The sequence below is a fragment of the Podarcis melisellensis genome, assembly GCF_964234715.1.
Source record: "Podarcis melisellensis genome assembly, chromosome: 3".
Taxonomy (NCBI): domain Eukaryota; kingdom Metazoa; phylum Chordata; class Lepidosauria; order Squamata; family Lacertidae; genus Podarcis; species Podarcis melisellensis.
In genome coordinates, this window is record NC_138530.1 from 80,041,841 (window position 1) to 80,064,206 (window position 22,366).

The following is a 22,366-nucleotide window of genomic DNA, read 5'->3' on the forward strand; positions in this document are numbered from 1 at the left end:
ACATATGAAACACAATACAGTGGTACCTCGGGTTACATACGCTTCAGGCTACAGACTCCGCTAACCCAGAAATAGTACCTCGGGTTAAGAACTTTGCTTCAGGACGAGAACAGAAATCATGCTCCGGCGGCGCGGCAGCAGCAGGAGGCCCCATTAGCTAAAGTGGTGCTTCAGGTTAAGAACAGTTTCAGGTTAAGAACGGACCTCCGGAACGAATTAAGTACTTAACCCAAGGTACCACTGTACTTGCTTTTGTTTTCTATTGCTTGCTTTTTTATTGGAGAGGACATTTAAAGCTCTGTTTACATTATTCCACACCTCTCTTCTTAGGAATAAGAGCAGGAAATATATTATTTCAAGTGAATAAATACAGCCAAAGGTTGTGTCACCACTCCTTCAAATTTTCCAGTTACAAAGAATTGACAAAGTAATCACAGTTGTTTCCTAAGACAATATGGAGAAAATGGATTTCAGAGAAGCCTGAAAATCTATCCTTTAGTTAAGGTGGTATGGTGCATGTTCTTCCAGTGGTTTAGGGATAGTACTAATTTTAATGATAATAGCATTGGTCCCGTCTCCTTTCTCAAAGTTGAATGCAAGTTTATCATGCAGACAGTCTCCAAAATTTATCTAACCCAAAGTTACTTTTTAAGGGGCAACCATTGTTCTCAAACCTAAGATGTTCAAAGGATCAAAAGGATCACAGACCATATTGCTGCTGCTCTTCCTTTCCTTGATATCACAGTTTGTCCTTTTTGCTGCCTCCACAATTCTTCACCATTCATTTAACGCCCTCCCCAATGCAATCAGAAGGGTTGGGACTGGGGACAGAGAATTAAGCTTCAATTGGTAAGGAATGCCATTGAACTTATCTTTGAAGTTGATGTACTCTGCTAAAGTGCTCATTACTTGAATAGGATGTGCAACAGAAACCTCTGCATTTTTACTCAGAAGTTCATCCCATGCTGTCCATTGGAGATTTCTTCCTAACTGTGTTTCAGTTTTCGCTACTGTAACCCTAAACACATGTAGCAAGTGGTAGGTACCTTGTACTGAAACAAAGTACAATAAAATAAAATAAAATACAACACCTACTTGGTCAGGGGTAGAAAGAATGGGGATCTGGACCTCAAGACTTGGGGATTCTCTATATAAATTGCAATGTTTCAAATGATGTGACCACTATTTATCCTCATTAGAGAGAGGGGAGCAGCTGTGAATTGCATCACAGAGGTGTGAAATCTGTTGCAAGGGGAACTGTTGCAACTAATTCTATTCTCTGGAAAGATCAGTTATTGTTGGACTTTATCGGCAATACCCCACCCCAGAATGGTCTCCGCATGCATCATTATTCTGAATTCCAAGCCAAGAGATTATGAAACACAATGGAGAAGAACAGCATCTTAAAAACAAAGCTGATTGGGGAGTGACTAGCATAGCATGCCAATTGCTAACATATGGAAGTACAGAAATGAGCAACAAAAAGAAGTTTCACCCGGACAAACATCGACAACAACACAAAATTATCCAGAGCATTTCGTATATTTGTGAAGCAGGCTCGAGTCTACAAAACATTATACTACAATTAATTTGGTATTCTCACAAGGTGCTATGGGACTCTCTGTAATTCATTATTTGGCCTCCCTAACTTGTTACATGTTGTCTCAATTATAACATTAGCATCTGCCCATGAAACCAGAATGTCCTGTCTTCAGAGGGGGCTTGGGAGCATTCGTGCCACAGTTAAATAGCTCACTGTACAGGAGTTCAAAAGAGCTGCTGCTGATATTTTAAACACAGATTTGCCAAAGAGGTTGCTGGGGGGGGGTGGCTGTGTACGGAAGAGAAGAGAATAGCAGCAACCACAGAACACCAGGGCTTATGCCAGGGTTGCCTTCAAGCTGTATGTGGCAATAGGAAGAGGGAGGAAATGGTGCTTTCGTAGCTATGCCTCACACACCCAGTGATTACTTGCTAAAATGAAAGGCATTCTGGATTCCTGAAACTGCCTCTGCCCAAAGTTACAAACTCTGACTTGGAAAACTTGTTCTGAAATGCAAAGGCTGGCGGTAGTAGCTACACTGTGAGAAGAAAAGGGCTCTGCATGTGCACGGTAGTTACAACCAGTACACTTTGAGCTTTGAGGTGAGACTGCGCCTGTGGGATTTCTGCTTGCCTTAGATAAAGGCACAAAAATCATTCATTCCTTCATATGCCGCTTTCCCACAAAAAAACACTACAAAAACAATTTCATAATAACATTGCAAACCAATAACACAGTGACATTTTCAACATAGCAAAACAATAGCAAATATAACATACAAAAACCTGCATTTCTTTACTATAAATATAACAAGGTTCCTTAAACAACATGCAGCATCAAATATTTTTAAAATAGCAAGGGAGCTTTGCAGTTTTACCTTAGTCCTAGAGATACCCTCTTCCCATGGCGTTGCTCCTGCTAAGAAAACAGATAGCAACCCTAAAGAAAGAGTTGCATTTTAGTAGGAAAACCACGAGGTGATTTATCAATTCATTTTTTTGTAGGGTGTTTTTTTTTTTTGCATAACATATAAAAAACTGTTACTCATTTTTTAAGCGCTCGTGTGTGCTGAGCATGCATACAGTTATCCCCCTATTTTTTTAAATGCAGAATCCAAATGCCTTCCTCTTAAAACGCACCTCTTGTGTGGTCACCATACTTTCCATGTGGTCAGTCTTGAAAATATTGCTACCAGGAGGGGGAAAAAAATGTGGCTCTTCACTAAGCTATAGTGCATCTCTTTGGTGGTATTGTTATTGTGTGGAATGCTGTAATTTTAGTTGGTACACAGTGTGAGTCTGTAACAGACAGCTATTAAAATAAAACTGCATCCTTCATACATATTATGACCTCACTATTAATCACTATTGTTCGTTCTGTTATGATGTAAGGGTGGCGATAGCTTTTCTGTGTATAATTAACTATAATTAACTTAGGAAGGTAAGAAGAGCCTGCTGGACCAGACCAAGGGCCCGTCGACTCCAGCATCCAGTTCTTACAGTGGCTACACAGATGCCTGCTGAAAGTGTTCAAGTAGGAGCAGAGCGCAGGAGCACGCTCATCTCCTCCAGTTTCCAGCAGCTAGTATTCAGATGCATTGCTTCCTCCAACCATGGAGGCACAGCACAGCTATCACTGCTGATAGCCCTCCTATTCGGTCCTCTTTTGAAGGCTGGTTGGTGCCCATCACTCCCTCCTGTGGAAGCAAGGGTCATAGTTTAGCTCTGCACTGTGTGAATGAAGTTCTTGCTTTTATCTGTCCCAAATCTTCTATCAATTCAGCTTTAGTGGAGGTCCATAACTCAGTGGCATAACGTGGGGGGTGCAGGGGGGGCCGGCCGCACCGGGCGCAACATCTGGGGGTTAGGGTTAGGGGGCGCAAATCCACGGGTTAGGGGGCGCAAATTACTTGCCTTGCCCCGGGTGCTGACAACCCACGCTACGCCACTGCCATAAGTTATGAATTATTGGGAGGGGGTCTCTATCCACTTTCACCATGCCATGCATAATTTTGTAAACTTCCGTCTTGGCACATCTTTCTTACCTTTTCTCTAAACTGAAAAGTCCCCAATGCTGCAATATTTCCTCTTTGGCAAGTTGCTACATCCCTTTGATAATGATGGTTGCCCTTTTCCAGCTCTACAACTACCTGATAGAAGTGAGGTGAGGCAACTGGTCTACTCCATTGATTGGTCAATGATGCCTAACATGGAATTTGCATTTTTGACAACTGCCACACACCGGGTTGACTTCTTCATTGAGCTATCTATGACAGCCACAAGGTCTTCTTCCTGGCCAGTCACTGCCAGTACAGATCCCATAACGTGCATACATGAAAATTAAGATTTGTATCATTACATTACATTAATATTTCTAATACTTCCAACATCTTTAAATTACTAGTTATGCTTACATTAAGTTCTAGTCATTCATATAATTCCCTTCATACTTTTTTGTTATTAATATCTTGTTTGTGTATTCATTGTATCCTGTAATGCAATGCTATACATTAGTCCTCTTGTGCTTTTGGTTCCCCCCGCCCCAAAAAATAATAATAATCACAAATAATGTGTGAAGTGGCTTTTAAGGGAGAGAGCTAAACCTAGACTTCTCTTAATTTCCTAACTAGAGGATTCCCTGCAAAGGAATGAAAGAGATAGATAATTTATTACGGTCAAAGACCAGCTCACATAACATAACACAATAAAAACAGCATTCATAAAGATAACATATGCAACCGGAGCAGATTGCAGCAACAGCTCATGAGTTAAAATTGAGATATATCCATACACCGGTACAACTGAGATTTGGGCTACCATAGAAAATTGACCCTGAGGCACCCCAAACGGCGACTTCAGCATTTCCCCAGTAAGCTATTTTATTCTAGAGGGTGATCTGTGCCTACAAATCTGGGCGCAAAATCTGGCAACCAGCCAGGTCGTCTTGTGATCTTTGCTTAAGAGGATGCAGAGGAGTGTATATCATCATGTTGGGAATTCACAGGTTGGCATGAATTTTGCAGCTACAGCACATCAGCTTTTGCAGACAAAGCACTTTACCATAAAGAACTTTCAATTTCTTATTATATGGGTCATCTGATTTTTTTGTGTACAGAAGCACAACAGTTGGGTTTTATGTTCACATTCAGATGCGTGTCTTGGAGGCAGGTTTTAAAGGATTAAAGGAGCTTCAGAGAAGGGAAACAGAATTAATTACCACCTCCGCAGAAGTCTAATAGGCCCACACACCCCAACCCTTTCTCTCAGTGCTAGCAAAAGGTATTTTATCTACAGAAGCAATCTGCTCCTATTGTTCCTCCTGGACTTGTTTCATCAACTCCTCCATCAGTGTAACTTATCCTGATAAACAAATGCCATAAATTGCTTGATTAAAGGTCATTGGGATACCAGATCAAGAGTTAGTCAAAGACCGAGAACTGGCGAAACTGACATACAAATTGTGAGATAAGGACAACTGCGACTTTAAAGAAGAATGGGAACTTTTTACAAATTATTTAAAAAGACAACAAAATGAACTGGACTCCTTGGCAGGTTTTGAATAAACATACACAAATTTATTGAGGGTTAATATAGTAGATAGATAATAAAAGGATATATGCAGTTTTACAGTATGCAGAGAATAACATGAGTTGAGAAATCAGAGAGAGGAGCTGAGGGAAGTCTTGGGGGAGGGGGAGGGGGAAAAGGGGGGAAATAATGAAGATGATTTGTTTTGATAATTTGTTATGTTGAAATTTTTAATTAAAAAAATATTAAAAAAGAGAGTTAGTCAAAAACTGAATTTTAAAAAAAGAACCCTCAAAAGCAGGCAACATTCAAGAAATACAGTAAGCAGCAATCGGGGGGGGGGGGAGAGAGAGATTTTCTCAGAAATGGTTTGTGGACGATTCAGGACTTAAAATGGCAACTTTCAAGCTGCCATGCCTTTTATATTTTCTGGCATATGCAAAGCATACAATACAACCATGCGACAAACTGCGCAGCAAAAAAGAAAAGAAAGATTTGACCTGTGTAGGCAGAGAAGCCAAAGCAACCAATATAAAGACTGGGTACTGTGGGATTATACTAAAGCCAGAATATGTCTGGAGCGACCCTTTCATGAACTAAGGAGATGGCAGAACTCTATCTGCATCAAAGAAATGAATGGCGGAACCTTTCTCCCCTAAGGGTTGTATTCCCTTGGGGAAAAGTTCTCAGAGGGATGCATATGGGTGATGGGCGTAGCCAAGGGGGGCAGCTACCACCCCCAAATCAATAAAAATGCATAGCAAACCGATGCTCTGTCCCCCCAACAAAAGGCCTGCCCCCTAACAAAAATCCTGGCTACATCCATGGCACCTTGCCCAGACACATTCTTTTACACACACACACACACACACACACACACACACACACTGCCATGCTGCACCACCCCCAGTCCTACTCAGCTCCCGCCCTGATTGCAATGGAGAGCGGAATCTCTTCCTCAGTTATTTTAGGCTGAAAGACAGAGAGTGCACTATTCCTGCTTTGCTTCCAGAGAGAGAGGCAGGCTGAATAAATCCCTGCCCATAAGAAGCTGATCAGGCTAATGAAATAGGCACAGAGTGCTCTGCTTTGCCATCCGCACTGGTGCCAGAGAAAGTGTTTCCACTATCTCCAGAGTCAACGCAACGTGGATGTTGATCTGGCGGGTGAAGCAGGACAGTAGTCATCAGCCCATTATGCCTGGCCTTGGAGGAAGAGATCAGACTCCTCCCTCCATAGGTTCACTCACCATGGCAAAACATATTAGAGGAGCAGTGAGTTAAGTGGAGGGGGAAAGGTAGGACATGAGAGAGGGCCAGGTCCCAGATTTGGCCTGCAGGCTGGGGGTTCCATATTCCTGACCTAAGGGGAAGCAGGAGGAAAGCTTCAACTGTTCTCAGAACAGGATCCTGGACTAGATGAGCCATTGACCTGATCCAGCAAGACACTACTTATGTGCACAACCATCTAAGTAAAATGAAAGGTTACCCATACGAAAGCTCATACCAAAAACTAACTTAGTTGGTCTTTAAGGTGCTACTGGAAGGATTTTGTTTTGTTTTGACCATAACACAAAGTTATATGATTGTATGTTGTGTTATGCCTGTTGTCTTTGTCCATGGAGTTTTCTTGGCAGGGATGCTGGAGTGGTTTGCCGGTTCCTGCTCCAAGTGGACCATAAAGAAGGCTGATCGCCGAAGAATTGATGCTTTTGAATTATGGTGCTGGAGGAGACTCTTGAGAGTCTCATGGACTGCAAGAAGATCAAACGTATCCATTTTTAAGGAAATCAGCCCTGAGTGCTCACTGGAAGGACAGATCCTGAAGTTGAGGCTCCAATACTTTGGCCACCTCATGAGAAGAAAAGACTCCCTGGAAAAGACCATGATGTTGGGAAAGATGGAGGGCACAAGAAGGGGAAGACAGAGGATGAGATGGTTGGACAGTGTTCTTGAAGCTACCAGCATGAGTTTGACCAAACTGCTGGAGGCAGTGGAAGCGCCTGGCGTGCTCTGGTCCAAGGGGTCACGAAGAGTTGGACATGACTAAACAACTAAACAACTACAACAATGTTGTGTTATGCCTGGGCTCCTCTGCGAGGAAAGGCAGAACAGAATGATTATTACTATTCTTAGCATTATTAATATAGACATGTCATAAATCCTGCTGAGCTCTGTGTGGCTTTCTCCCAGGTAAGTGTGAACAGGATTAAAACCAAAGATTAGTAAAGGACTTGCAAATTCTTAATATGCAGTCGCTTGCAGGCCAGCAACTCGCTAAAAGAAAAGGGTTACCAAGCACACATTAATATAGTATTGGCAGGTTTCTGTTTGTATGGTTTAATGCTGCACTCTGCAGGAACAGAGCTGTAATTACAGTTTTCATTTATGACACTCGTTCTCAGCAGGCTTATTTTACATGCTTGTAGACCACTTAATACGAAAAGTCTCCAAATGGTTTACAAAAATATTAAATACTAATGTGTAAACAATGAAACTGGAAAATGACAATACTAAACTGCAACACAACAACACAATATAAAACGATAAAAACCCCCTGAAGAAATATAATACGAAAAAAATAAAATTTCCCCCAAGAAAAACAAAAATAAACAACACACGTAGTGTATACCTGAAGGAGCGTCTCTACCCCCATCGTTCAGCCTGGACACTGAGGTTCAGCTCCGAGGCCTTCTGGCGGTTCCTTCATTGAGAGAAGTAAGTTGACAGGGAACCAGGCAGAGGGCCTTCTCGGAAGTGGTGCCCACCCTGTGGAACGCTCTCCCATCAGATACCAAGGAGAGAAGGAACTGTGCAACTTTTAGAAGACATCTGAAGGTAGCCCTGTATTTAGTTTTGAATGTTTGATGTTTTAATGTGTTTGATGTTTTAATTTGTTGGAGGCTGCCCAGGGTGACTGGGGCAACCCAGTCAGATGGGCAGCATATAAATAATACATTATTATTATTATTATTATTATTATTATTATTATTAGTTATTACTACTATTACTACACACACACACACACACCCAAACAAACAAACAAACACTGAAAGTACATTCAGAGCACCCACCATTTACCTTTGGTAACTTAAAAAAATAACAACAATGAAAAATAAGAAGAAAAAATATTGGAAAAGGCAGCACTGGAAACTACTGACCAACTGATATAGTGCAAAAATGGGTGAAAAATAGGCATCTATTGAATGCAAAGGGCACAAATTACTCACACAGCAGGTGCGTGCCTATGTAGGATTTATTGCTTTGTTACCCCTGGGTGAGCTCAGCCCCTGTGTTGCTAGTGATACAGAATCCTATGAGCTGCTCTCTCAGCTCTTACAACTACCAGGCAATTAACACCCAGCAGAGGAACGTTCTCTTTATCCCTACAGCCACCAGTGTTTTCAGATGCTGAAGCTGAAACAGAATTAGTTATCCTACAAAGAAAAGATCGCAGTTTCCTGCAGAATCATATGCTATGTAACAACACCAAAAACAACAACCATTTAACACTACCATCTGCCTGTAAAGCATTTGGCTTCTAGTCTGACCACCACACATGTGTAGAATGTCCTTTTTACATCCTGAACTCAATTTGCATTACAGCTGAGCATTTCAAGCTGGACAAATTCATGTTCCAAATGAGGTAATTATGAACTTTAATGACATCAACAGCCTGGATGTCAAAATTGGCTAAGCAAGTATACTTCTGAGGATACCTGCCAATGAGATTTGCCAGCTCAGATTTTGAAATTTGCCAGGCGGCAGGAGCGGACAACTTTTTTCCTGCCAAGGACTGCACTCCCTCAGGGCTCCCTCTGTCATTGGCTGTATATCAGTAGTGGGTGGAGCCAGAGTAAAAGGGCCTTCCCCTTTCTCTCTCTTTCTGCTATCACATCCCCACCCCCGTTCATGCCACCCAAAAGAAGTTAGACCAAGGGCCATGTAAAATGTAGATTTGAGGGCCACAGGTTGCCCACGTTGTCTGCCATTCTTGCAATTTGTCTATTTCTGGAGAGGAAAGAAAAGCTGCCATGCCATGCCTAGGAGTTTCCCCACATGGATGTGGGCATTTTTCCTTGGTGGTACTCTGGTTTAGGAATGCCCTCACCCACTCTGGAAAATCAGTCAGCAACCACACAGCTGGCATTCAGATGACCAGTAAAAATCTGGTAGTTTATTTAGCAGTGCTGTTATTTGATATTCTGGATACATTTTTTTGTTCTATTTTCTCTGGAGTATCCATTTTGAACTGAGTCACACTTGTTCCATTTTATTGTGACCTGCCTAGAGATCTTAGGACAGTGGTCTATGATTTAAATATCATCAGAATCATCATCATTAACCCAACCTTCATCCACAGGTCTCTGGGCAAGCTACAACATTAAAACACAACATCAAAACAATTTAAAACAACTTAGAATCATAAAAATAAAGGGGGGTCCTTAAACCTTGAGTGTCAAAAACCAGGGTGAAGAGGGGTATCTTGAGCATCCTCTGAAAGCTGTCTAATGAATGTGCTGGACACAACTCTGTGGGGAGTTCGTTCCACGGCTTAGGGGCCAACACGGAAAATGCTCTCTCCCAGGGATCCGCCAAGCATCTGAGGGCAGATGAACTACCAAGAGAGTCCCCTCTGCCAATTTCAGCAGCAGAGAAGATCTGCAAGGAAGGATACGGCCTTTCAGATATTTGTGGACTGCGTTTTTTAGGGCTTCAAACACTAATGTGATTACCTTGAATTCGGCCCAGAAACAAACCGGCAATCAGTGCATCTGTTTTAAAACAGGAGTTACATGAGATCTAAGTGGAACCCCAGTCAGATGTGCCAATACAGAACTAGCTGCAAAAAACCCCATAGATGTCAAGCACCTGAGTGTCCATAAGATGGTGCTATTTTTCCTCTTACTGAACAAATGTTAGTTTCTTGGATTGGACTCAGCCGTCATATAGTCCCTCCATTATTTCTCATTGCCGCCAGTGAAAGTCCCAGTCAAAGTTTATTAATTTTCCTTTGTTTGGGTTGTGGCTTCCAATGATGACGGGGAGAAAACCTGAAAAGTCAGTGGAAGTTAATTAATCTTCATTCAGTTATAATAAAACGAATAAGCTGTGAGGACATAGGAGGTTTCGCAGTTTTCCCATGACCAATAAGGCCCCTGTTTGAGAAAGCTGGTGAGCTTTTGACTCTGCAATCGGGTCAGACAAGTGTTGTGGAACCTTATGATTTGCAGGCTGCTTAGATGGGCATGCACATAGCTTAACAATAAAATAACAAGGAGCAAATTTTCTGGACTTTATAACTTTTCCTTGGTTGCAGACAAATGCCATTATTGTGTGAATACAAACAATAATTCACAAAGTGGGTTACTGAACCCAGCACACACACACAAGCACATGGTGTAGTTGTTGTCTCTCAGTGTGGTTGTCCACCAATCTGTCTGGTAAGAACACTACAATTCCCAGAATTCTTTGGGGGAAGCCATGACTATTAGGCCACATGTAAACATTACGCGGATGGCACTGTGGGACGCGGGTGGCGCTGTGGGTTAAACCACAGAGCCTAGGACTTGCCGATCAGAAGGTCAGCGGTTTGAATCCCCACGACGGGGTAAGCTCCCATTGCTCGGTCCCTGCTCCTGCCAACTAGCAGTTCGAAAGCACGTCAAAGTGCAAGTAGATAAATAGGTACCACTCTGGTGGGAAGGTAAATGGTGTTTCCGCGTGCTGCTCTGGTTCGCCAGAAGCGGCTTAGTCATGCCAGCCACATGACCCGGAAGCTGTATGCCGGCTCCCTCGGCCAATAAAACAAGATGAGCGCCGCAACCCCAGAGTTGGTCACGACTGGACCTAATGGTCAGGCGTCCCTTTACCTTTTACCTTTACACATTACCATTTACTCTGACTTCAGTGTACTCCCACCCACTTGTGTTTGAAGGTATGTATGGATGACATTAGCCATATGTAGCCAGAAGTTTCTAGGGAAACACTGTTTGATGTGCTTTCCTTCAAAACAGCTTCCACCCCATTTGAGAACATAAAGGTAAAGGTAAAGGTACCCCTGCCCGTACGGGCCAGTCTTGCCAGACTCTGGGGTTGTGCACCCATCTCACTTAAGAGGCCAGGGGCCAGCGCTGTCCGGAGACACTTCCGGGTCACATGGCCAGCGTGACATCGCTGCTCTGGCGAGCCAGAGCTGCACACGGAAACGCCGTTTACCTTCCCGCTGGTAAGCGGTCCCTATTTATCTACTTGCACCCGGAGGTGCTTTCGAACTGCTAGGTTGGCAGGCGCTGGGACCGAGCAGCGGGAGCGCACCCCGCAGCAGGGATTCGAACCGCCGACCTTTCGATCGGCAAGTCCTAGGCGCTGAGGCTTTAACCCACAGCGCCACCTGCGTCCCTTATTTGAGAACATAAGCCACGGTTAAGCTGAGGTGTACATTTGAAACAGCCATTGCCAGTGCTATTTTTCTAGAAATAGAAAATCCTATTCACCATGAACACCTCCCTTGTTCTCTTATAATGGCAATGGCACCCACCCAGACTGAGAGGTGACAGAACAGAGTTCTAGTGCATAGATGATGATTTCATTGAGTAGGAGTTTGGGAAGGATGTAGGAGCAGGGCAACAAATCAGGTACTGCAAATTGCATGAAGACATCCCTGTTCCCTCTCTCATGTACCACAACATACAAATGCAGCCTCAACTGCAGCAGGGCTGGGCTGACCTTGCTGTATTTTAAGCAGCTAATGTATACATGCTCCTAAAGTTGTGTAAGTGTGCTTTAAATGTATGGTGCGGCTATGAGACTTTAAAAATATCTGATGGCAACATTATGTAATACACGTTTTGCATTTTTATTCTGCGGTTCCTCTAAAGAAATTACATTCTTGCAACAAACCTGAGAGCTAGGCGTAGGCCAAGAAATAATGTAACACCCAAGACTCTTTGAAGGAAGGATGGAATACAAAGTAAAAAAGGAATCTCAGCCAACCTTAGATCACCTAATGGTGGCCAAGCCGTGATTGGAATCTGTGTCTCCTCAGTCCTAGTTTGACAATCTAAGAAGAGCTGGAGAACTTGTGGCTCTTCAGATGATAATGCAGGTTCAATGCCCCTCTGGGCCAGCTGCATATTCCTGTATTGGAGGGAACTGGACAAGATGACCCACCTTCCAATTCTACAATTCTATGGTTCTATGAATTCCCATCAACCTCACCAGGGATGACGTAATCCAACAACAGCTGGAGAGCCACAGGTTCCCCATCTCTGCTCTAAGCACCACACCAAATGCTCTCCTTGACATATTAAGCCATTTATATCCTCTGTTCAGTGTGGTTAACATATCAACATACAATCAGAAATCCAGAGAAGCATGCCAGTGCTGTAATTATCCTAACTAAGCTACCATTCAAAATTCATTCTCCTCAGGTAGAATAGATTGAGGAACTAGGCAAAATGCATCTTTATGGTCATTTCCACACATTTCCCCTCAGTTTATGCTACTGTAGTATTTACAGATAAAACAATACTGTTTACATGATATTATCAGTTGTGTTTTGTTTCAGTCAGTAATTTTAAAAACGTTGAGAGAGATTCTAACCTTTCGAGGCAGCTACACTCTAACCTGTTAAAGTAATAAGGCAAATACAAGTGTAAATGGAAAGACATGTAATTGTCAAGGATTTAAAATCCAAAAGCTTCCTTTTGAGTGGAGTTCTCTTCATTATTCATGGTGGCACTCTTACCAGCAGGGGGCACTCCTGACCCTAGAGAAGAATGATGAGTTTCCTGATGCAACCTGGCCTGCTTAATCTGGAAACATATGACACATGATTTATATCTGGCTGGCATCTGTATTATGAGTCAGCAGATGATAAAGTCAGATATTTATGACACCTCCATTTACCACCTTTGACAGAACAGTGCTAAATATCATATAACTTGATCTAAAAGTCACTTGCAGTAAATTAGTTCGAGGCACTTACTTCTCAGTGCAATATTTAGGCTGCGAGCTTAGCTTGCTAAAAGGAAACATTGGCAATAAAACCAGTGTTTCTTCCGCAGTGTCTTCAGAGTCACGAGGCTTCTTCACATGACTTGTTGAGCCCATGGCAGCCATTCGAAAGCTACTTAGTGGATGTCGAGTTGAGCAACAGTGGCTTTAAGCAATCACTATGACTGCAACTCTCTGAGAGGTTGCAAGAGTGTGAAAAGGGTTCAGTTCAGTGTACCAGAAGAGGCAATGGATAGTTAAGTCAAGTAGCAAAAACAAGGGCCTACCACTATAAGCCTCAAAATCCTGCAGCTTTTTTAAAAAAGGCACACATTGGGCTAAATTTGAAATACATGATCTACTTGACAAAGCCAACAAACACACCAAATTTCAAACCAACATGATAAAATGACCACAGGTAAAGCTGAAAATTGCCCCCTAGACTCCCAGGTTTTAAGAAAGTGTATCACACATGTCTTTTCCATTCTAGTGAAAACTGTTGAGACGCTTCCCCCAGGCTTCTTGGGGAGCACATACTTCCATCGGTTTGGTGAAGTTCTGATCTGTGGTTCAAAACCTGTGCAGGTTTTCCTGACCCACTAAAGTCTATAGAAAACAAGTTCCGGCAAAATAGTGTCATGCAGGACTGAATGCAAAAAAGCAAAGCTAAAACGTTACTAAAAGATCACAATGTTTTCTAAAGGAGCCACCTAGTGAATGCTATGTGCACTGCCTCTTCCTTTAGTTCTGAAGTACACATGGGCTCATTTAGAAACCTGAGAAACTGTGGTGAAAGGCCTCATACCATACCTGTGCATGCAAACACCCCACTGCAGCGCCAACCCCACATGGCCATGTAGTTCAGTGATTAGATGAGGGGTTACCAACCTTTTCAGAAACATGAGAAACTGTCCTAGGAAGCAAAACACCTCACAGTCCCTACATGTGCCCACCTCCCTGCAACCCCATATATATCCCTGAGCACCAACACACTGTCCAACTTTGATTCTTCCCCCAAAAGCACACTCCCTCCACACCTACACTGAACACAAGAGGATAGAGGCGATTTTGTTCCAGCCTTTAATCTCATAACCACCCTGTGAGGTAGGACACGTGGAGCAAGAGCCACGGCAGCAATGCAATCCCACAAGATGTGTTTAATCAGTCGAATAACCAAATAGAGACCACACTCCTCAACAGTGCATGTAAATCACACTGCAAACCTACTATTCCATTCATGATGCAAGCCCCTTGCATCCACAGTGAAGCACCGACACGTACCCTGCCCCACACTAAGAGCTCTTCAACACACTCCACCCCATACTTAACACCACCACCCCTCTCACACGCTATCCCATTAGAGCATTTTTTCAATTTTCGGAGAAAGCAGTTTATAGACCCTCCAAGTGCCCCTCTTTTCCAGGGACATCCCTGATTTAGAGAAGTTGTCCCAGTTTTGATCCTGGAATCCCACTTTTCCATATTTTCATTGGAGAAATGTTGGAGGGTATTATGTTATCCAACCCCCGAAGGCACTCCTATGCAGGGCTCTTTTCAAGCACCAACTATCAACAGATCATGGATGCTTGGAAGCACCAGAAATCAGCTGAGTTGGGCATTCAAAACACTTTGCCAAGGACCCCCCCCCCACGTATGTGTTGAAACCATTTGCAAAGAGGAATAAAGGTTTTAGGACACTTCTAGACTGTCACTATTTTGGTGACTATTCAGCCACACAGCAGCACATTAAGCTTGTTCATATACAGTTGACTGGGGTGTTTTGCACAAGAAACCCGCTTCCCCAAACGTTCAGACGTCTTGTGATAAAATGTGCTGGAAACAACTGCTTTGAAAGCAACGTTTCGTTTTGAAGCCTTGTCATTTAACCTCTCCACAAACAAATCAGGATGAATGCTCACAGAGCTACCATTTCCAGAGATCCCCATGAAGAACGACGGACTGTTAAACCACTCTGACAACTGTAGCTCTGGCAAGGGGGATAAGTGTCTCCTAGCAGCTCTCAGCCCCCGTAACAAACTACAGCTCCCAGAATTCTTTGGGGGAAGCCATGATTGTTTAAAGTGGTATCACAGTGCTTTAAATGCTGGGTGTGAATGTGACTTAAGCTGCTGTAGTGACCACCAATTAAATAGAATTATATTAGAAACTGCAGATCAATTTCTTGTGAAATACCTGGCGTTCATTTCAGAATTTGTAATCAATGGGGTATTTATGATTGAGGTATAAACTATAAACCATTATGTACATATAAATTTGCCACTGCCACCATGGATAGAGCACTATAGTTGATTAGATATATCCTACTGTACCGAATACCTCTAGAAAGGATAAAGGTATCCCCCCACCCTTCTCACCAGCCTGCTAGATTTCAGCTCTCACCTCATAACTATAAATAATAGCTCTGGGGTTAGTTTTGTTTCAGACAGAGACAGAGAAAGACAGGAATTAGGAAAAACAAAGTATTTCTTCTCTCTCCCCCCCTTGTGTCACTGGCAAACTACAGCTCTGTTGTGGTCAGTGGTAGGATGTGCAAAGTAGTGTTTTGAGATTCCATAAGGGCCTGTTTTGTATTTCAAGCAGACTAGTATCATGTGTGGTTCAACTGGCTACGGTAGAGTAATGACTGCTACAAGGTGGGTGGAACAAGGGGGAAGAAATGGTGTGTGTGTCTCCATAATTAAGAATAAGACAGAAACTATGAACAGACCCCACCCTGTTGGTTTAAAAAATGTATGCACACATAAAGAGGACATCTGTAGGGGCAAAAGGTCAGCTGGGTTTGTCTTTCTCCAGACTTTCTGAAGCAGCCATTGAGTACATTTTTCAACCACAGTCTGAACTTTAGCCGCTTTAGGAGACTTTTAAATGGCAACTTTTGTGTGAGGAATTCAATACTGCTGTGGCTTTTTCTCCATGTATTTGCAGGAAAATCTGAACAATAAAAAAGTTCCTATTGTAAAAGAAGAAGTTAGTCAATGCCTCAGGGCATTGTTTGTTTTAACCTACCATTTTTTCCTCCTTTATATATTTAGGAAGGGTGGAGGAATAGTGCCCTTTGCTGATTTTAAAGGTCCTTTTGTCTTGTTTAATTTATGGAACTTGATAAGGGGTTTGATGAAATCACTGGGATATCACTCATCTATCTCAGTTGCCCAAGGTCTGGTCTTCTAAGAAGTGTAATGAAAACTCCCCAAAGCACATGATTTTTATTCTAAATTTTTATTTATATTCTACAGGACTTTTCTCCTACATGATACTGACAAGTTGGAACATGTGCAGAGGACAGCAAGGGTCTGGAAACAATGGTTGAGGGAGCTGGGTATGGTTAGCCTGAGTATGGAGACTGAGAGGAGATAATGATGGCCATCTCAAGGGCTGTCACATGGAAGACGGTGCATTTAATTTATATTTTTTTAATATAACTAATATGAGGATGATTTTGATGCATGTTATTGTTAGATTTTCAACTGAATGATTTTTTTTTTGTAAGTTATTCAACATTCCTGGATGAAAGTGTGAGTATAAAGAATGGGGTGGGGGGGAATAAAAATTAAATAAATAAAATAGATAAAAATCTTGGGGGGAAAACATGGAAGATGGAGCATGCTTCTTTTCTCCTGCGCTGAATGCAAAATGCATTCAACCTAAACATCAGGAAGAACTGATGTTCTAGGAGGCTAAAATACAGGCTATTCAATACAATGCTTCAAGATTATGTTGGTTTGCAAATATGAACAGTGCTTCACCTTCAAAAGAGTCAAATGGCTTTTCTAAGCAGAGAAACTTTAAAAAAAATATATGGGAGGAAAGCCAGACTTTGAAGAAAAAATGAATCTCCAGGAATCTCCTCAGCTTACTCCAAGCTACACTAAAATCAAATCTAGACATATCATAGTTTTTTGTTATATTGTAACATTCATAATGTTTTTTCATAAGGGATTTCAGCCTTAACTTTTAAAATAATTCTAGTTCAGGCTGAAAAACAGAATCTCCAGAATGAAAAGCCAACAAATTGAACCCCCCTGGGTTGAAAATATCTCTTTTAATTGTTTTTGTTTTAATCTAAGGTTGTTAACCGATGACAACTTCTCTTTGTTCATTTCTCTTTTCCCCCCCTGAGGAAGCAGAAGGGTTTTTGTGAGTGGAAAAATACAGCAAATATTTCCCGCCCAGCTGTTGTCAAGATGAATTTCAGATGAGAAGAAATGTCTATTCTGCTTTTACACAGTAAGTGATTCCCAACAAGTTTATATTAATGACAAGAAAATGGTTTTCAAGTACTTTGGAATAGGATGGTTATAATTATGTGTCTATGAAATGATGGGTTCCAAATTTTTTGGTAACTTTTTTTGTATGCTGTTGTTTGAATAAATACTATACTTGGTAGAAGGGATAGCAGCATATCCTGTTTGCTCAAGGTCTTGTCCCCTCACCTGGCCAGCCTGTGTAGCAACCATGTGGTGATTTGGCCACAGGATGGTGTTTCTGTGGAAAACTTTCCTGAGGTCAAATCTTAGGTGGGTCCCTGTGCGTGGGGCACTGGCACCCCATTGGTTGGCACCATGAGTCCCTGTGTCCCACAACCGTTCTAAAGGTAAACAACCATTTCTTTAAAAAAAGGTCAACCATTTTGGGGGTTCTCTCCCTAAAAAAAGGTTGACAACTCTGGGCAACCTAGGGGTGTGGGGCGGATCTTTGCATCCCAGCGCTGCATTTGCTTAAGACGGCCCTGTGCATATGTATAAGCTTAAAAATAGTTACTATAATTTAAATAGAAATATAATATATCTTATAATCTCATAGGGTGAAGGGTAAGTAAGAAAACAACACAACAACAACAATGGCCAAGAGGCCTATGTACCAGCTCAGTCTGCTATTCGGATGCTACCTATGATGGACAATTTCAATGCCCCTGATCTCCCTTCATATTTGTAAGTAATTTCCTCCCAAAAGAGATCAGGGCAGTTCTTTGTCTTCAGATAGACGACTCCTTCAAATACAAGCTTGTCCTATGTGAAGTAGGGTATGTGTCCATACTATCTATCCATGCATCCATCCATGTTGACATATCTCTATTCTGCTTTAGATTAATACATTCCCTTTTCACAACCGCTCTCTAGAGAAATATCACATGTATATTTCTTTTGACTATTGACTAGGCCTCAGGAGTCCAAGTCAAAATATTGGTTTTGACCTAAAAAGCCCAATATAGGTCCATGCTGTATAATAGCCCTAAAATTCAGTGTTGTGGAGGGAACACCTTTCTCCAGGTAGGCATGGGCTTCCCATCTAATAAATGCAAGTAGTGTGATATAAAATACTTGGGTTCTGGAGATACTGTGCAACAGGGCCTGATATATTCGGCAATATAATAAACCTGAAGCAAATAAAGACCAGAAAAACTTATAGAAGACCCATCCTCACCAAAAAGAAAAGAAAGAAAAACCCTGAAAGCTACTTACGAACAAGGGTGTGTCATTACCAAATACAGAAACTTGACATTGTGAGAGGCTAGCAATGAACTAGAAAGATGTGGCTTGCTTTTCCCTTTAATATTGTTCTCCAAAAATGTTTGGATTTTGATCTTTCTACTGGGTTACGGCGTCTTTCCCCTGTTAACCACACATGCCCTGGTTTGTTGCGCGCAGTAAGTGAGATTAGCTTAGTTCCCATTCATTAGTGCATCTAAACCACAACAAACTCCTTAAAAACAGCAAGAGTAGGGTTTGGAGGGGGGGATTTTTTTTGTTTTATGAACCCCACCATTTGTTCAAATGCTTACTTCCTCTTCCCCATGCCTTGTACTCCTGCTTATCCACAACAACAAAAACTATCTAGTTTGCACCCTCTGTTTGGGTTCTCATTCTCCTTGCCATCCCTTGCTATTTCCTCCCGCGATCCTTGCCAGATCTACAGTATGATCCCTATTGTCATTCACACATGGTCCTTGTTAGCACTTCATTGCTCCACTTCACAAGGCCCACTATCTGGCAGGTTAGTTTAGTGCTGTCAGTGAAAAGTGTCTCTTGTTTTATGCAACTATGGAGTCCGCTTACAGGGAAGATGCCATATACAGAATAGCAAAGTCTCTGACAGAAAATCTGTTGGAGCAGCACCTTCTTGGCAATGTGTCTACCACATTTTTATATACCTGCTTTCAATTTATTGCAAGCCATCATTTTTTACAATGTTATTCAATGTACCTTTCCCAGTATACTGCCAGTGATTAGATCTTCACTATTTATGCCTTTCCAGATGACTTTTTCCCATCCTACAAATGCATAGTTGTGATGTGGTTGTTTTGTGGGATCCAGATATACTTTCCCCATATAGGGATGGCAGACAAATCAAGTCCAGTCCACATTTAAAGGGAAACCTACCTAATTCGCACTTTCCAAAACAATATGCAAACCAAAACACAGACATCCTTTTGAAATTTGCACCTCTCTGAATTTTGCAATGCAGTTCTCCAGCCAAGTAATACGTTGAAATTTTTTTTTAAAAGCCTACTACTAAGGCAAAAGCATACACATACTAGTGAAAATAACATACAAAACTGCATATTGGGGAAATTACTTTGCAGAACCATGTATATTAGGAGAAATCTGACCTAAAATGTTGGTGAATTTTCATTTTAGAAAACTTTTTGCAAACTGATGTGGAGAACCAGATTTAAGATAGGGGAAATAAGGAACTGAGAGCAACCAAAATTGACACATTCGCCCATCCGTATCTCAATATAATGCTGCTTCTCTTATAGGCACCTTGCATTTTCCTGGTACTTGTTACAATAATGCCCATTACAATGATGGATGGAACATAGAATGCCAGCGCACTTGCATTTGGAGTGTCTGCAATGTACCTCTTCCCCATTCACCAATGCCTGTGGCATTTAAAAGATCAAAAGTGTCACAATAATTTTTATAAAGTTTCTTTTTTTTTAAAAAAGAACACTTTTTAGAAGCTGAGTATTCTCCTTGTATAGCTCTTTACATTTTTATTTTAAAGTGATAACGCAGAAAACATTCTCACTCCCACCACAGAAAAGCCGTACACTTTCATGAACTATCCTTACTTCTTTTCCTTTCTTAACAACCCATCAACACACACAGACACTGTCATGAACTGGCGATACGACGTGGATGAGGAAGAGGTTCCTGGTGTAGCCAGAATGGGGACACACTGGGGCAAGCTGGGTTTGGGGAAGGAAAGGTTGGTGTAGGAAGTACTTACTGGATGACGGAGAATCGCGAGGGGATGGGAGTCAGTGCACAGGAACTAGAGAAGCAGGACCCGTCGCCAGAGGGGCCCATATCTCTACAAACATGATGGGCTCTGAGGTGTAGGGAGCAGTGGGAGGGGTGCTCTAGGAAGCTGAGGCAGGCAAGGACCCACAGCCCTGCTCCCTAGCTGGCCAGGTGGGGCTCACTAGCTCTGGGAGGAAGCGTGTGATTCCTCAGCTGGAGTAGGCTTGGAACAGGTGAGGGTCACCTGCCTCGTCAAGCCCAGATGCTGCAATCAGCAGGCAAAGTTTAAAGCAAAAGCAGAGCTGAGGTGCTCTGCTGGCTCAGCTGCCTATGTTGGTTGGACCACAGCTTGGATGTTCCAGGGAGCTCTTCAGGACTGTGCTTGTGTGGGACAGATCTCCTGGTACCCTGGCCCCTGGATCACTTGCAGAGGTGGGAATGTGGCCTGTCTGGACTGGATTTGCTGGCCTGCTGGACTGTGTGCTAGCATCTACTATGGGATAGTACACTCCAGTGGGGCTTGCCACCAGTTAAGAACTTTGGAGTCTCGTTGATTTCGATGGGAGAACTGAGCATGAAAGTTAAGTGCAATGTGTGTTCTTTGTCCATCACACATGCCCTCTCTATTTTAAAAAAGTGGAAACGCTTCACATTCTACCACACTGCAAAGTGCTTTGCTGCCTTCTATGCACGTTCGTACCTCACTTGTGACTCCCTAGACTGCAACTGTTTTCTCCTTTTGCTTTAACTTCCATACCTGAAACCGTCTCCTTCCTGAAACATGCTATATTGCACATATTCAAAGCACAGGTGTTTAAACTTATACATGAAACCTGAGCAGAATTGCACTGTCACACCATTCCCACTTTTAAGTTCTCTTTCATCAAAGCAAGAAGCCAGTTCTTTAGAGTGTCTAGATCAAGGGTTCGGTATTCACTGATTCGTGTGTGAATAAAGAGATGAAAAGCAGCCTTTATGGCAGCAGGTGGCTCAGGAAGCCAAAATGGTGTACACGGTCATCTTCAGAAATAACCAGACTTTTCCTATTGTGTGTGTGCATTATCTCTTGTCATTAAGGTGTGAATATTTCACAATGTCAGATGATTCTGAGCAGCAGATTGGTCCAGTTTTTCTTTATATGGCGCAAGAAACACTTGGAGATTAAACACTTGTAAATCCACAAACATGTGGTAAACAAAGCACCGGAGAGCTGTCAGTTACCTTTCAAACACTCTGCAGGGCTCCCCTTCTTTTCTTTTCAACACACTCACATCAAAAGACACCTTTCCAGAGCTTACAGCAAGCCTTTTCTTAAATCAAACCTTCCCCTCAGTCAGGAATGAGGAATCTTTTGCAGGTTGAAGTTCAAATCCTCACATAGCTAATCTTCTGGGGACTGCACACTACTGGTGGGCAGGAGAAGGAGTGGATGGGGACCTGATTAACTATTCCTGGTCCCTTTTGTGGATCTCTGGTATGGGGCCTGATAACAACATCTGCACTTCACATCCTTAGTGCCACACATCTGGTTTTCAGGCTTTCAGCTTAGGCAGAAACATAATAGTTGCTACTTCTACATCCAACCCACAACACACCTCCTTTCTTGTTGGATTTACACTGCCTTAACAATCGTATATTCCTTCAAAGAACTCTGGGATGAGGTTGCTTAGAACTTTTTGCTCTGAACAGATTAGCAGTCCCCAACATTCCCTGCTGGGCACGACTGTCAAAACAATTTTAAGTCACCATAAGGACTAACTCAAGTGAAGGGGGCCAACACATTCCTTTCCCCCCATTCACATATAAAATGGGGGAAAGTGAAAATTTGAACTCCGTCAAATGGAGGAAGGGAAGGACAATCTTTCATTGTGGGTGCCTCCAGACGGTCAGTATTTCACAGGAAGAATTCAAGTAAATACCAATAAATTGAGGTTTGCACAATTAAAGTGCTCTGCTGCCCTAGCACAACAAATCTACTTCAAAAAGAAATGGAATTTTGCAATTATGAAAGCGATGGGGAACTGCATTGAA